Source organism: Haliotis rubra, unplaced genomic scaffold (assembly GCF_003918875.1).
Source record: "Haliotis rubra isolate DU_JTF1 unplaced genomic scaffold, ASM391887v1 Scf291, whole genome shotgun sequence".
Lineage (NCBI taxonomy): Eukaryota > Metazoa > Mollusca > Gastropoda > Lepetellida > Haliotidae > Haliotis > Haliotis rubra.
Window position 1 is genome coordinate 733,847 of NW_025766959.1, and position 12,159 is coordinate 746,005.

The 12,159-nt window shown below is 39.6% G+C and overlaps 1 protein-coding gene across 1 annotated transcript in view; it reads left to right on the plus strand.

Annotated features, from left to right (window-relative positions):
- Window positions 1-12,159, plus strand: part of LOC124281977 (globin-like) — a 38,587-nt gene that overhangs the window by 16,590 nt on the left and 9,838 nt on the right. The window lies entirely within an intron of this gene.

Consider the following 12,159-nt stretch of genomic DNA (forward strand, 5'->3'; position numbering starts at 1 on the left):
ACACCATTACGCACGTCACACATATTAACAACCACGACACACCACACACGTCACAATAAACACATACGACACATGCAATACACATTCGACACACCACATGCACGTCAGATACACAACACATACGACACATGCAATACACATACGAGACACCACATGCACGTCACAATAATACAATACACATACGACACATGCAATACACATACGACACACACCACATGCACGTCACACGACACATTCGACACACATTACACATACGACACACCACATGCACGTCACACACAACAACATACGACACATGCAGTACACATATTCGACACACCACATGCATCGTCACACACATACGACACATGTAGTACACAATACACCATTAATGCACGTCACACCACCACACACATCGACACACAATAACACATTCGACACACCACATGCACGTCACATCAACACATATCTGACACATGCAATACATAATACGACACACCACGATGCATCACACGATCACATTGTCATCCTGACATGACAATCATTACAATGCGGCACGTAATCACATCACAACACACGACATATACAATACACATTCGACACATCAATACGCACGTCACATCGACTACACATACGACACAGACACAATACACGCGAGACCATCATGCACGGCCACATCATTACACAACACACACGACACATGCAATACACACTACCACAATGCACATCATCACACCACAGACACATTTTCTCGACTCGTTAATGCAGTAATAACATATACACGACACTAACGCACATGTACGTCACATGTCTGTCCAGACTCATCATCAACATACGCCGCCACATGCAGTACACATACGACACACCACACATGCATCGTCACAGCCATCATTCAATAGCCAGAGATATCTGATCACACCACGTACAACCATATACGATCAATACACATCACATGCACGTCACATCAATAACACATTACGACAATACACATACGAGATACACATGCACGTCATTACGACACACACATGCACGTCGACACACCATATGTATCACATACGACATATGCAATACACATTCGACACACCACATGCACGTCACAATAATGACATACGACGACACATGCAATACACATACGACACTACACCACATGCACGTCACACAATACACATACATACGACACGCGTTACACATACGACACATCACACGACACATCAATTCACATACGACACATAATACACATGCGACACAACCACATGCACGTCACATCACCACCACATACGACACATGCAACACACATACGACGTATGCACATGCACCGACACATTACAATAACATACGACACATGCACATGCACACATACGACACACATCACATGCACACGTCACACATGCACGTCAATAATCCACACACGACACATGCAGTACACATACGATACAACACCACATGCACGACACATGCAACTACACATACGACCACGAACAGACACATCACGCATCTTCACCATGCACTACCCACACGACACACACACCACATGCATGGCACACACTCCCCATACAATGCACATCCGACAGACAGACACATTTTTCTCGCAATCTCGTTAACCCGCGGCTTTGTTAATACGGACGAATGTATTTGGAATCATACCATCCGGATTCACAAGGTTTCAGTATAACATGAGGTTTCCGGAAGCATGCTGTCTCCACCCCGATGTGAACGTCCACCTCAGCGAACGCCCCAGGCGACTGTTAGTCCAACCTATATCCACACAAACACCAATACTATACAATTTACCCTTTGAAAAGAAGCTATGTTATCTTTTCTCCGAGGTTCTTTTTATTACTGTAATCCCTACCCATGAAGAATACACAAACTATACTTTACTACGTCACCTGACCCAGTTTTTCGTGGGAAGTCGAATTTAAGAAATATCTCTGCTTTCTTATTTATAAACAACACATAAATATTTATAGAGAAGCACGTCACCATCTACTGATGTATATACAATGCTGATAATGAAATAAAAGAAAGTGTAAATGATTCTTTTATATACAGTTGGCATTTCCCGTTCTCAATGAATGGCACTTTTGAAATTCCAGTTTGAATTAGTGCATAATTTCAAAACCACATTTCTTCGCAAAATGTTTTTATTTCAAAGGAATGTCAAATTACTTTTCATGATTTCACCACTGAATGCGAAGAATTTCTTTCATGTTGCCTTTCTCTGTCAATTAGTTCGGATTTATTCGTTCGAGGACTTGTGACGCAACATTTATTTCATCTAACGAACATTAATATGTATTCTATGTCTTTCTGAGTATTAAAATACGCAACGAATGTTTTGGAAAACATTTTTACTGTACAATAAGCAGTGTGAAATTATCCGTGAATCTGTTTATCAGACATCACCACATCGTAATTCATGCATTCATATAAAGTTATCGACTTGTAGATACTGTGGGTTCAAAGGTTACCGAATGTTAGCCAGAGATTGTAATACAACACCAGGCCAGACCAAGCGATTAGTTTATTGCGCAAAATGTATTTACGTCAAGAAACAACACAACGCATTCTCCGTAAGAAAAACATCTGATTCACAGAGCCTGAATATTGTTGAAAAGCATTCCATTGATGAAAGCTGTTCTTCCGCGTACAGATTGTAACATTCCAAATTCGAAGTCAAGCTATAAACATTCCATAAAAAGTTAAATTCTAAATATATTGCAGGCGGTTTAACTTTAAACACTCCCCGTCTGTATATTTGAGTTTTATTTTAATGCCGTGTACAAGTCTGGTTTATTTGTGTTAAGATTCACGGTCTCATAACTTACGTTACTGCTTTAATTAGCATGTTAACACATGCTTTAAAAAACAAAGTAGTATGTCCTGGCTTAAAGGGGGATACGCTTTGTCCGTTTGATATTTAAGGGAAATGATAGCTGATAAAAACTGCTTCGTCTGCCCGGTAACTAAACAGAAGGATTCCTTCAAGCATCCAGAAGGATCAATCTTGAAGTTAAGGATTATTCTAATTAATAACCAAAATTGCATTGCGCTTGTTTGTGTTAAGAATCGCCTCATAGCTGAGGTTAATGTTACATTTAGCATGTTATCACATAATTTAAAAACAAAATAGAATTTAGAATTCCCTGACTTAAAGGGGGATAGGCATAGACCGTTTTGTAATCACAGTAAGTTCGAATTATGACCAATTTCGTTTGTTCGATATCTAAACAGAAAGATTCCTTCCAAGGATTATCCTAATTACACAATGTCTGTTCCACAGGTGCTACGTCGTACCAACAATCGTAGAAACATGGTACTTGTTGTTACCCTGGCGCTTGGCACTGTGGAGTTGAAACAAGGACTGATTCGCTTGGAACAAATGTTATGTCTGATTGCGGTATCATTGTTGAACTGTGACATGATATCTCAGTAGAATAGTGCTATAAAACCGACAAAACTCTGGGCTGATGCAAGCAGGCACACACGCGTGAATGAATGTCGCTATATAACTGCCGTAAACTGGTACCCGACGTTAAACACGTAAGCTCTAACTACATGTACAACGTGTCGGTTTAGGTATCAGACAAGGAAGCAACGTCCCCCTTTAAAGGAAAACTTACATTTTTTCTGCTGAAACAAAAATCACGTTGGACACATTATCTAGCACTATATCTTACATCACACAGAACTAACTAGTTACGCCATTCTCCAACTCCAAACAAATACTGATGCTATCCGATCTAAAACAATCACTCTAGCCTAAACATAGACAATATTTGGAGTTTCCATGAGCTGTTGGCATTCCTGGTGGAGGTTGTTGTTTCTGTGTTAAATAATATTTGGGTATTATTTTTCTTTCCTGGTGAAGAAATGTTCAACTCACGTCACTGTAGGTAGTACATTGTACATTGTACATTCAGGTTGTGATGAGTGGGTTGTCATTGTCTCATCAATAAACTTTAGAGATCAGTTTCTGAAAGGCTTGGGGCGGTGGGTAGCCGAGTGGTTAAATGTTCGCTCGTCATACCGAAGGCCCGGGTTCGATTCCCCACATGGGTACAATGTGTCAAGCCCATTTCTGGTGTCCTCAGCTCTGATATTGCTTGAATATTGCTAAAAGCGGCTTAAAACCATACTCACTCAATCAACAAACCCTCAAATGGAGTTCTGATAAAGCCCAACTCACTCACTTACTTCATTTTGACAAATATTTACGTCATACAATTTTGAATCCTGTACAAAAATACTAAATTTCTCTCGCATTCCTCGACAACTTACAGCTCCCCTTGAGTATCGCCGTCGTCCTAACTGATGGCGAGATAACTTTGAGAGTCAGTGAAGTGCACACCATGTCAAGCTGTCGTGAAAGAAGGGACTGTTGCGAGTCTTGAGCTCACTGGTGCAAACCGATAGATGACGATAACGAACAACGCGTGCCCCCAGGTTTAACTGGCGTCGACTTTGTTACGCATTTCAACCTGTATACCTAGTCTTTTGTTCTCTTGTTAAGGGGCTTGGTGCAAAACAATTCTTGATTATTATTTTTTTTTTTTTTTTTTTTTGCTACGCTGAATTAATATAGTACCCCACTGTTTAGAATGTGTACAAAGGGTATAAAAATGTACATCGTCGCTCGTGTTCCATTCCCGCGCGTGACGACTGCCTCCCTCTACACAGGTCCCTTGGTAAATAGTAAGTTATACACGCATATATACACATGAGAATAAAGTAGATTACTCTCGATAAATATTTTAGCCTTGAATAAATAAGGTTCGAACATTATCTCTAAATGATGCGGGTTTAAGGCGGATGAAGATAATCAAATTACCCAGGGTTCTGTTCCTCGAAGAGATCGTAGCGTTAAGCTAGTACTTGAACATACTATAGACTTACGATAGTATTATTATTATTGTGTATTATTATTATTAGTAGTAGTAGTAGTATTATTATTATTAGTAGTAGTAGTAGTAGTAAAATGTTTATCAAAGTGTCACACGCACAACATTTACAGTAAAATACAGAATCACATAAAACAGTTTAAAAGAAGTGCGTCCAGCCATACATGGGCTTACGAGACACTATAAATACATTATAAGTACATTAATGGTACACACATGATAGAATATAATATGGGAGATAGAAATGCAGGCAGATTGTAGATAAGACACACTGATAACAACAACAGACTCCTGGATGAAACAACAAAAGAGACAGAAAAAGAATAACAGGGTATTCTTAAAATAATCATGATAAAATATGTCCAAAAATGAAAATGCGTAAATTGGATATACATTGTATATATAAGATTAACATTATTCCGCCATTTGCCGTCTCTTAAACATTTTATAAAGTACATTCGCTAATTCATTTTGTAAAACATCGGAATTCATTATATAAAAGAATTTATCCTCATCACAAAGGTGATTAAAGTTACCGTTGCTTTCTGCAGCTGCCTTAAAAAGGTTAAATCTAATGTCGTTATAAAAAGTACATTGAATCAAAAAGTGAAACTTGGTCGTAGCGCTACGACAGCTTTGTGAAATGGGATCCTGGGCCTCGTTCCTCAAAGCAATCGTAGCGCTAAGATGATTGTAACTCCCATACTTTAGCATAGGCTTACGACTGTCGTAGCGCTACGATCGCTTTGAGGAACGGGGCCCAGGATCGTAACTCCCATACCTCCAGCATATAGGATTGTCGCATCGCTAAGATCACATTATGGAGGTGAGGTGAGGTGAGGCGAAATGGGGTTTAACGTCGTACCTAAGAATATTTCGCTCATATGACGACGTGCATGCGTGTGTATGTGTGGCTGCTTGTACAGTTTCCTTTTCTTGGTTCAAAAATGCTGCCCAACTTAGAATCTCAGATCAATCGCTTCAATTGCTTAACAACCCCATAACATCTTCCTCTAAAGCTGTTATCTACGAATGTATGAAATCTCATTATGATATCTCTTTACTGGAACGTAAATTAGGAACAAAGCACTGTAATATTTTAATCAAATTTAAAACCGCCAACCATAAATTACCTATTGAAACAGGTCGCTGGGAAAATATTCCCTTAAATAAACAATTCTTTCCGTCATGTCCCTCCCAACTCGGAGATGAGTTTCATTATTTATTTCAATGTAATAAATTTACTGCTTCCAGAAATATGTATTTAGAATTATCATGTAAACAACCCTAACTATTATAAAATGTCAGCCCTATTTGAAACTCATATTATGAAGCAATTAAGAAATCTATGTAAATTTATTTCCATTGTAATGTCTGTCAACATGACATGATTAGTTTACCTGTACATAATTGCTGGATTTGTTTCAGGCCATAGCCTAAAAGTGATATATTTTTTGAAAAATACCCCCCATGATGCTTTGCATGTATTTGTAAACTTATGGTAATAAAAAAGGATGATTGATTGTACTAGCCCAGACATAAACCGGTTTTATAGTGCTAGCTTACTGAGATACCATGCCGCAGTTAAGCATGAATATCCCACTCAGACACATTATACTAACTCCGAGCCGACCAGTCTGTGTTGTACCCATTAATGAAGAGCGCCAGGCATGACGCGGACGGGGATCGAACCCGCGACCTTCCGCTCTCCGGGCGGACGCTCTTACTACTACACCACGGAGGCGGTGTTCTTATTGCTAAGGTGATCGTAGCTGTGGTACTTCTAACATACACTTACGGTAGCCGTAAGGGCCACATCTACAAATCCACAATAGCATCCAGGAAAGTATTGTCTTTTATAACTCAAAGGAAAAAAATAATTATGACATGACGTTTGAGATTCCCAGCTTGGGATTCCCGGTTCGTTTTAAGATCTATTACACGAACTCGATTTGCCAGACACGTCTGTTTGGCGACTTGTTTTGCACATTCGACTTTTACATTATGTTTACTGGTTCTTTTTTTCCAAAAGTATGAGGTTTGTTCCTTTCATATGACTATGAATAGGGGGAAACGTGGGCAGATGCTTTCGTTATAGACGAAAAGAGCTAGATTTAGACCTAGTGTGCCCGACGGGCACCTGTGCCCAGCGGCACACACTTGACATTCTCCCACCGAGCACATCTTGCATATCAGCCGAGTTTACAATACCACACCCCCGTGCGCCTTCTTCACCCCAGCTGCTCGAGGTGTCTTTATAAAACTGGCGCACATCTTTTATAGACATTTTGAGAAATAACTAGCTGTTATTGTTACCTTGCTGCGAGCCATGCAAAATTATCTCTTTCACATTTCACATTTCTGTTTAATGGTGCCAATCAGTAATGAATTCATATCATACAGGAAAGTATGTATTTTTCCATTTTTTAAATTCGACAAGAGAGTCCCGTGGAATATATCTTGCCTCTGATTTTATCGCATAGTTGTTTACAACATATGTGCGAAAGCTTTATATTTTATCAGCTTATGAAGAGTATATCAGAGATGTTGTTTAGCTGATGTGATATTCGTGTAAAATACAAGCCGGTGTCTGAAACTGATCCTTGATTATCTGTAACTGGGAGTAATCCAATATTTTCACATTGATCAACATACCTCTAAACCCGTAAAGATCCGGGTTACAATTGATCTTCAGTAACTCATGCTTGTAAGAGGCGACTAACGAGATCGGGTGGTCAAGCTCGCTGACCTAGCTAGTTGACACATGTCATCGTATCCCAATTGCGTAGATCGATCCTCATGCTATTGATCATTGGATTGTCTGGTCCAGACTCGAATATCTACAGACAGCCGTCATATAGCTGGAATATTGCTGAGTGCGGCGCAAAACAACAAATAAACAACATACCTGTAATCTGATTTGCTGGATAACCAAGTCGTCCTGACATGAGAGGTTCCTTTGTTCCATTGTGCAAATCTTAGCGATATGATATGGACGTCGTTAGTTAGCTCAGGGGTCAAAGTGTTTGCTAGTTCACCCGATTCTGGGTTCGACTCCCGCATGTGTGATGCCCATTTCTTGTGTTAACTTTCGACTGCAATGTAACCCAAAGCGGCGTCGAACCGCATGCCCTCACTGATTCCATGTACTGTGATGATAGTGGGTAGTTGTACTATCCATGACGATGGATATACTACGGTCGATGTATGAGATGTAAATGAATCTATCAATATCAGCATCTGATGAGATGCGTTACAGGAATACTCGTCTTAAAACTATTTGCACTCACCAAAAAATACCTGGTTATATAAAACTAATCATCTACGGCATATGCCTGAAGGCCACTGCCATTTAAATGTTAAATGTTAAATAAGTTTTTGCTGACGAAACAATTTGTCTCATAGCATCTGTCCTCTGAAAAAATGTGTGTAGCTGGAAAGCAAATCCAAGGACATCAGATGGAAGATGTAAAGCAAAAACAATTTCCTAATTCAATGTGACCTCGTTTGTCCGAATTAAGTCATTCTGGACTTCCGAGATTTGGGACGTTAATTGTTAAAGGGACATTACATATTACGGATGTTAGTCATGACGTTTTTATTGAGAATGTTGTTGGAGTACCGGGGATTCACTGTATAGGTATGACGTCATAAATATATATTTAAATCAGTGAATTCTTTATACATCCTTCGCTTTTGACATGGAATCGAAATTCCACTGTTGTACTTCTCATTATGTTCACCCCAGTACGTTAGGACGGGTAGCGGAGTGGATATCGCGCTCGCTCGTTACACTGAAGCCCCGGGTTCCATTCCAAGTATGACTACATTGAATGATACACATTTATTTGACCGCGATATTCATAAGGCGACGTAAACCTTAGCTCCCTCACTTAACCTTTGTCAGTTTTGCCTATGCTCGAGGCCACAGTAGTTCATTTAAATATTTCGAGCAAACATGGAAACACTAAGAGCTTTAAATGCATAAAGGTATACACCATGTGAGTGAGTTTAGTCTTACGCCGCTTTTAGTAATATTCCAGCAATATGACAGCGAGGGACACCAGAAATGGGCTTCACACATTTTGCCCATGTGGAGCATCGAACCCGGGTCTTCGGCGTGACGAGCGAACGCTTTAACCACTAAGCTACCACACCGACACATAGTGAAACATAAACCAGTATAGAACACGCGACTTATCCAACATTGGTGTCATGGGACATTATGGATGCTGTTTATACCACACTGGACAATTTATTTTTATTGTGTATCGTAAAGATGTAATGTTAGGCAGCTTTTTCTTCTTAAATATTCTAGTATCAATTTCATGTCATCAATTTGTCCAAGACAAACAATTGATAGCCTCTGTCACGATGTTCACATTTAGTTTTGCTGAGCTAAGCTGATTTGACCAGGTAATGGAAAACCGTTAACAACACCATTCCGTTTGGGATTTGTTTGGTGTGCTATCATTATAAGTTCGTGTTGGTGGTTGTAGGTCATACCTGTGATACTATCTCATGAATAGGTAACTATATGGTATGAATATCCATTAAACTCACAAAACATTTTTACAATCTCAAGAAATCTCTACTGAAACAGGATCAAGTTACGATTCCAACTATATCACACGTGTATGAATCACTATGACGTAGTGAAGACAATTGTTTGCGAAAAGATGACCGTATCCTGCAGGGGTAACACAAACACATGCAGGGGAAAGTCAACTGACCATGTGAGGAAAACACACGAGAAGATACGATATAAGATTAGAAAGGATCACTGACATTTTGTCAGCGATGTGTCAATATTAGAAATATATCTGGAAGCTTTGTCAAGGCCTTGAATATTGTGTAACCGCGATCAGAACACTTGACGCGTGACTGCCTTATACATACTGGTTATGTGGAGTAATTCTACAGATAGTAAGTGAGGGTATTTTTATGCCGGTTTTAGCAATATACCAGCAATATCACGGCAGGGGACACATAAATGGGCTTCACACATTGTACCCATGTGGGGGAATTCGGCGTGACGAGCGAGGCTATCCCAACGCCTTCTATACATATGGTTCCGTGACTTGCTGATTGTGTGCCATCTTACCCGACGTTGTGGATCTTTGCTCATAATATCTATCACTGAATTGTTTCGCCCAAATTGAATTCTTTGCAGGCCGCCGCTTCGAAGCTGGCATATTACTGAGTCTTGCATTCACAGAATTGTGTTCGTGTGATTGTACAGTGCATAGTTTATACAAGTTGTACATGGTTGCACCTGGTTACATCTATTGTACTGCCTGTCACTTTGTTTCCTACTGTTAACCTGTGTGTAATGTACGTGTTAAAGAGGCTCACATACAAGCAAGGAAACCCATTCCACCTAGCCACGAGAAATCTCTTCGGGTAACGAAGACTACCAAAATTTATAACATGTTATAACAGATGTTATATATTTCTCAAAGCCATGGTATATTTCGTTTCAAGCGACCTACTTCAATTCAAAATAGACGGTAAATTTAATAACGCTAAGTTGATAGATAGCGCGCTATCTAACTACATTAATGACGTCAATCGACTCTCAAAATGCTTTTATTTCATTATGATCTATTCCATATGATGTATTTTAATCAATACCCTATGCACCAATGTTATCCATATAACAATCAACTACGGAATAATTAGGTTGTAATTAGTTTATCAGTATTTACGATGTTTTGTCTTGTGAAGTTTAAGCATTACGATTTGCTAGTCTGAAGGGTCTCTTTACAATATTCGCATCACGGAATATCAGTTTCCCGAAAAAAAAGTATTTACGTCAACATCAACATCTTTCTGGCGACACGGGGAGGGCATACTGAAGGCGACATGTAAAAGCGCTCGTCCTTCACGGGTGTTGGGTTTCGAATACAAAAATGATGACCAGTTTTAAAGAGACACTTTCTGATGTTGTATCGCTGATAAGTTCAAAGGTTCACTGAAATAGCTGTACTTAATTTCGTTGATCCACGCCTGAGGACGGCTTAGAAAGTCCTCACAAGATATCATCCGAAACGTGACTACAGTTTGGCGTCATGCTTCAAGCAGTAAGAAAAGAGCTTTGTTCGAAACGACGCCTGTGTGAGACACGATCAGCATGTTGTCGTGAGGTCGTTATCTGCGTCTAGACCACCCTTTTCATGTTTTAAACGCAGAATGATGAGGTGTACACACATATACTGATCTCTTGTTTACCTTCGGTAACATTGCTCAATGTTTAAAGTTTGTATATTTGGTGGGGCCGTGGGGTAGCCTAGTGGTTAAAGCGTCCGCTCGTCACGCTGATTGCCCGGGTTCGATTCCCCACATGGGTACAATGTGTGAAGCCCATATCTAGTGTGCCCGCGTGATATTGCTGAATATTACACCCGGGTTCGATTCCCCACATCCCTTTTGATAGGCTGGATGGTACAAATTAGTGAGTGAAAGATTGAATATGGTTTTACCCTGCTCTTAGCAAATGTGAAGCTTCCCATATCAGGGATTGAAGTGACGAGTAAAAGCTTTCTGTGCCACCCCACCACCCCGTCGACCACAAATGTAGTACTATGGAATATTACTGTAACAAAGCGGCGTATATTTATTTCGATATTTTGTCACCAAAATTGACACCCACTCATTGCTGATTGATTAGTAGTCAAAAGTCAGCGAACAATTAGGATAATTATCCGTATTCAAGAGTAGTAGTAGTTATAGGTAGTAGAAGTAGTAGTAGTTGTTAGTAGTAGTAGTTGTAGTAGTTATAGTTAGTAGTAGTAGTAGTAGTAGTAGTAGTAGTAGTAGTTATAGTAGTAGTAGTAGTAGTAGCAGTAGTAGTAGTAGTGGTAGTGGTAGTAGTGGTTGTTATAGTTATGGTAGTAGTAGTAGTAGTGTTAGTAGTAGTCGTGGTTAGTAGTAGTTATAGTTGTGAGTAGTGAGTAGTGGTTGTAGTATTATGAAAAGTAGTAGTAGTAGTAAGTAGCAGTAGTAGTAGTAGTAGTAGTTGCTTAATGTAGTTAGTAGTAAGTAGTAGTGGCAGCGAGTAGTAGTAGTAGTAGTAGTAGTTATAGTAGTAGTAGTTGTAATGTAGTAGTTATTAGTAGTAGCGCAGCAGGTAGTGTTAGTAGTAGTAGTTGTAGTAGTTATTATAGTAGTAGTAGTTGCAGTAGTAGTAGTAGTAGTGGTAGCAGTAGTGAGTAGTAGTAGTAGTAGTAGTTGTAGTATTGGGTAGTACGTCAGTTAGCAGATGATGTGAAGTAGGTTT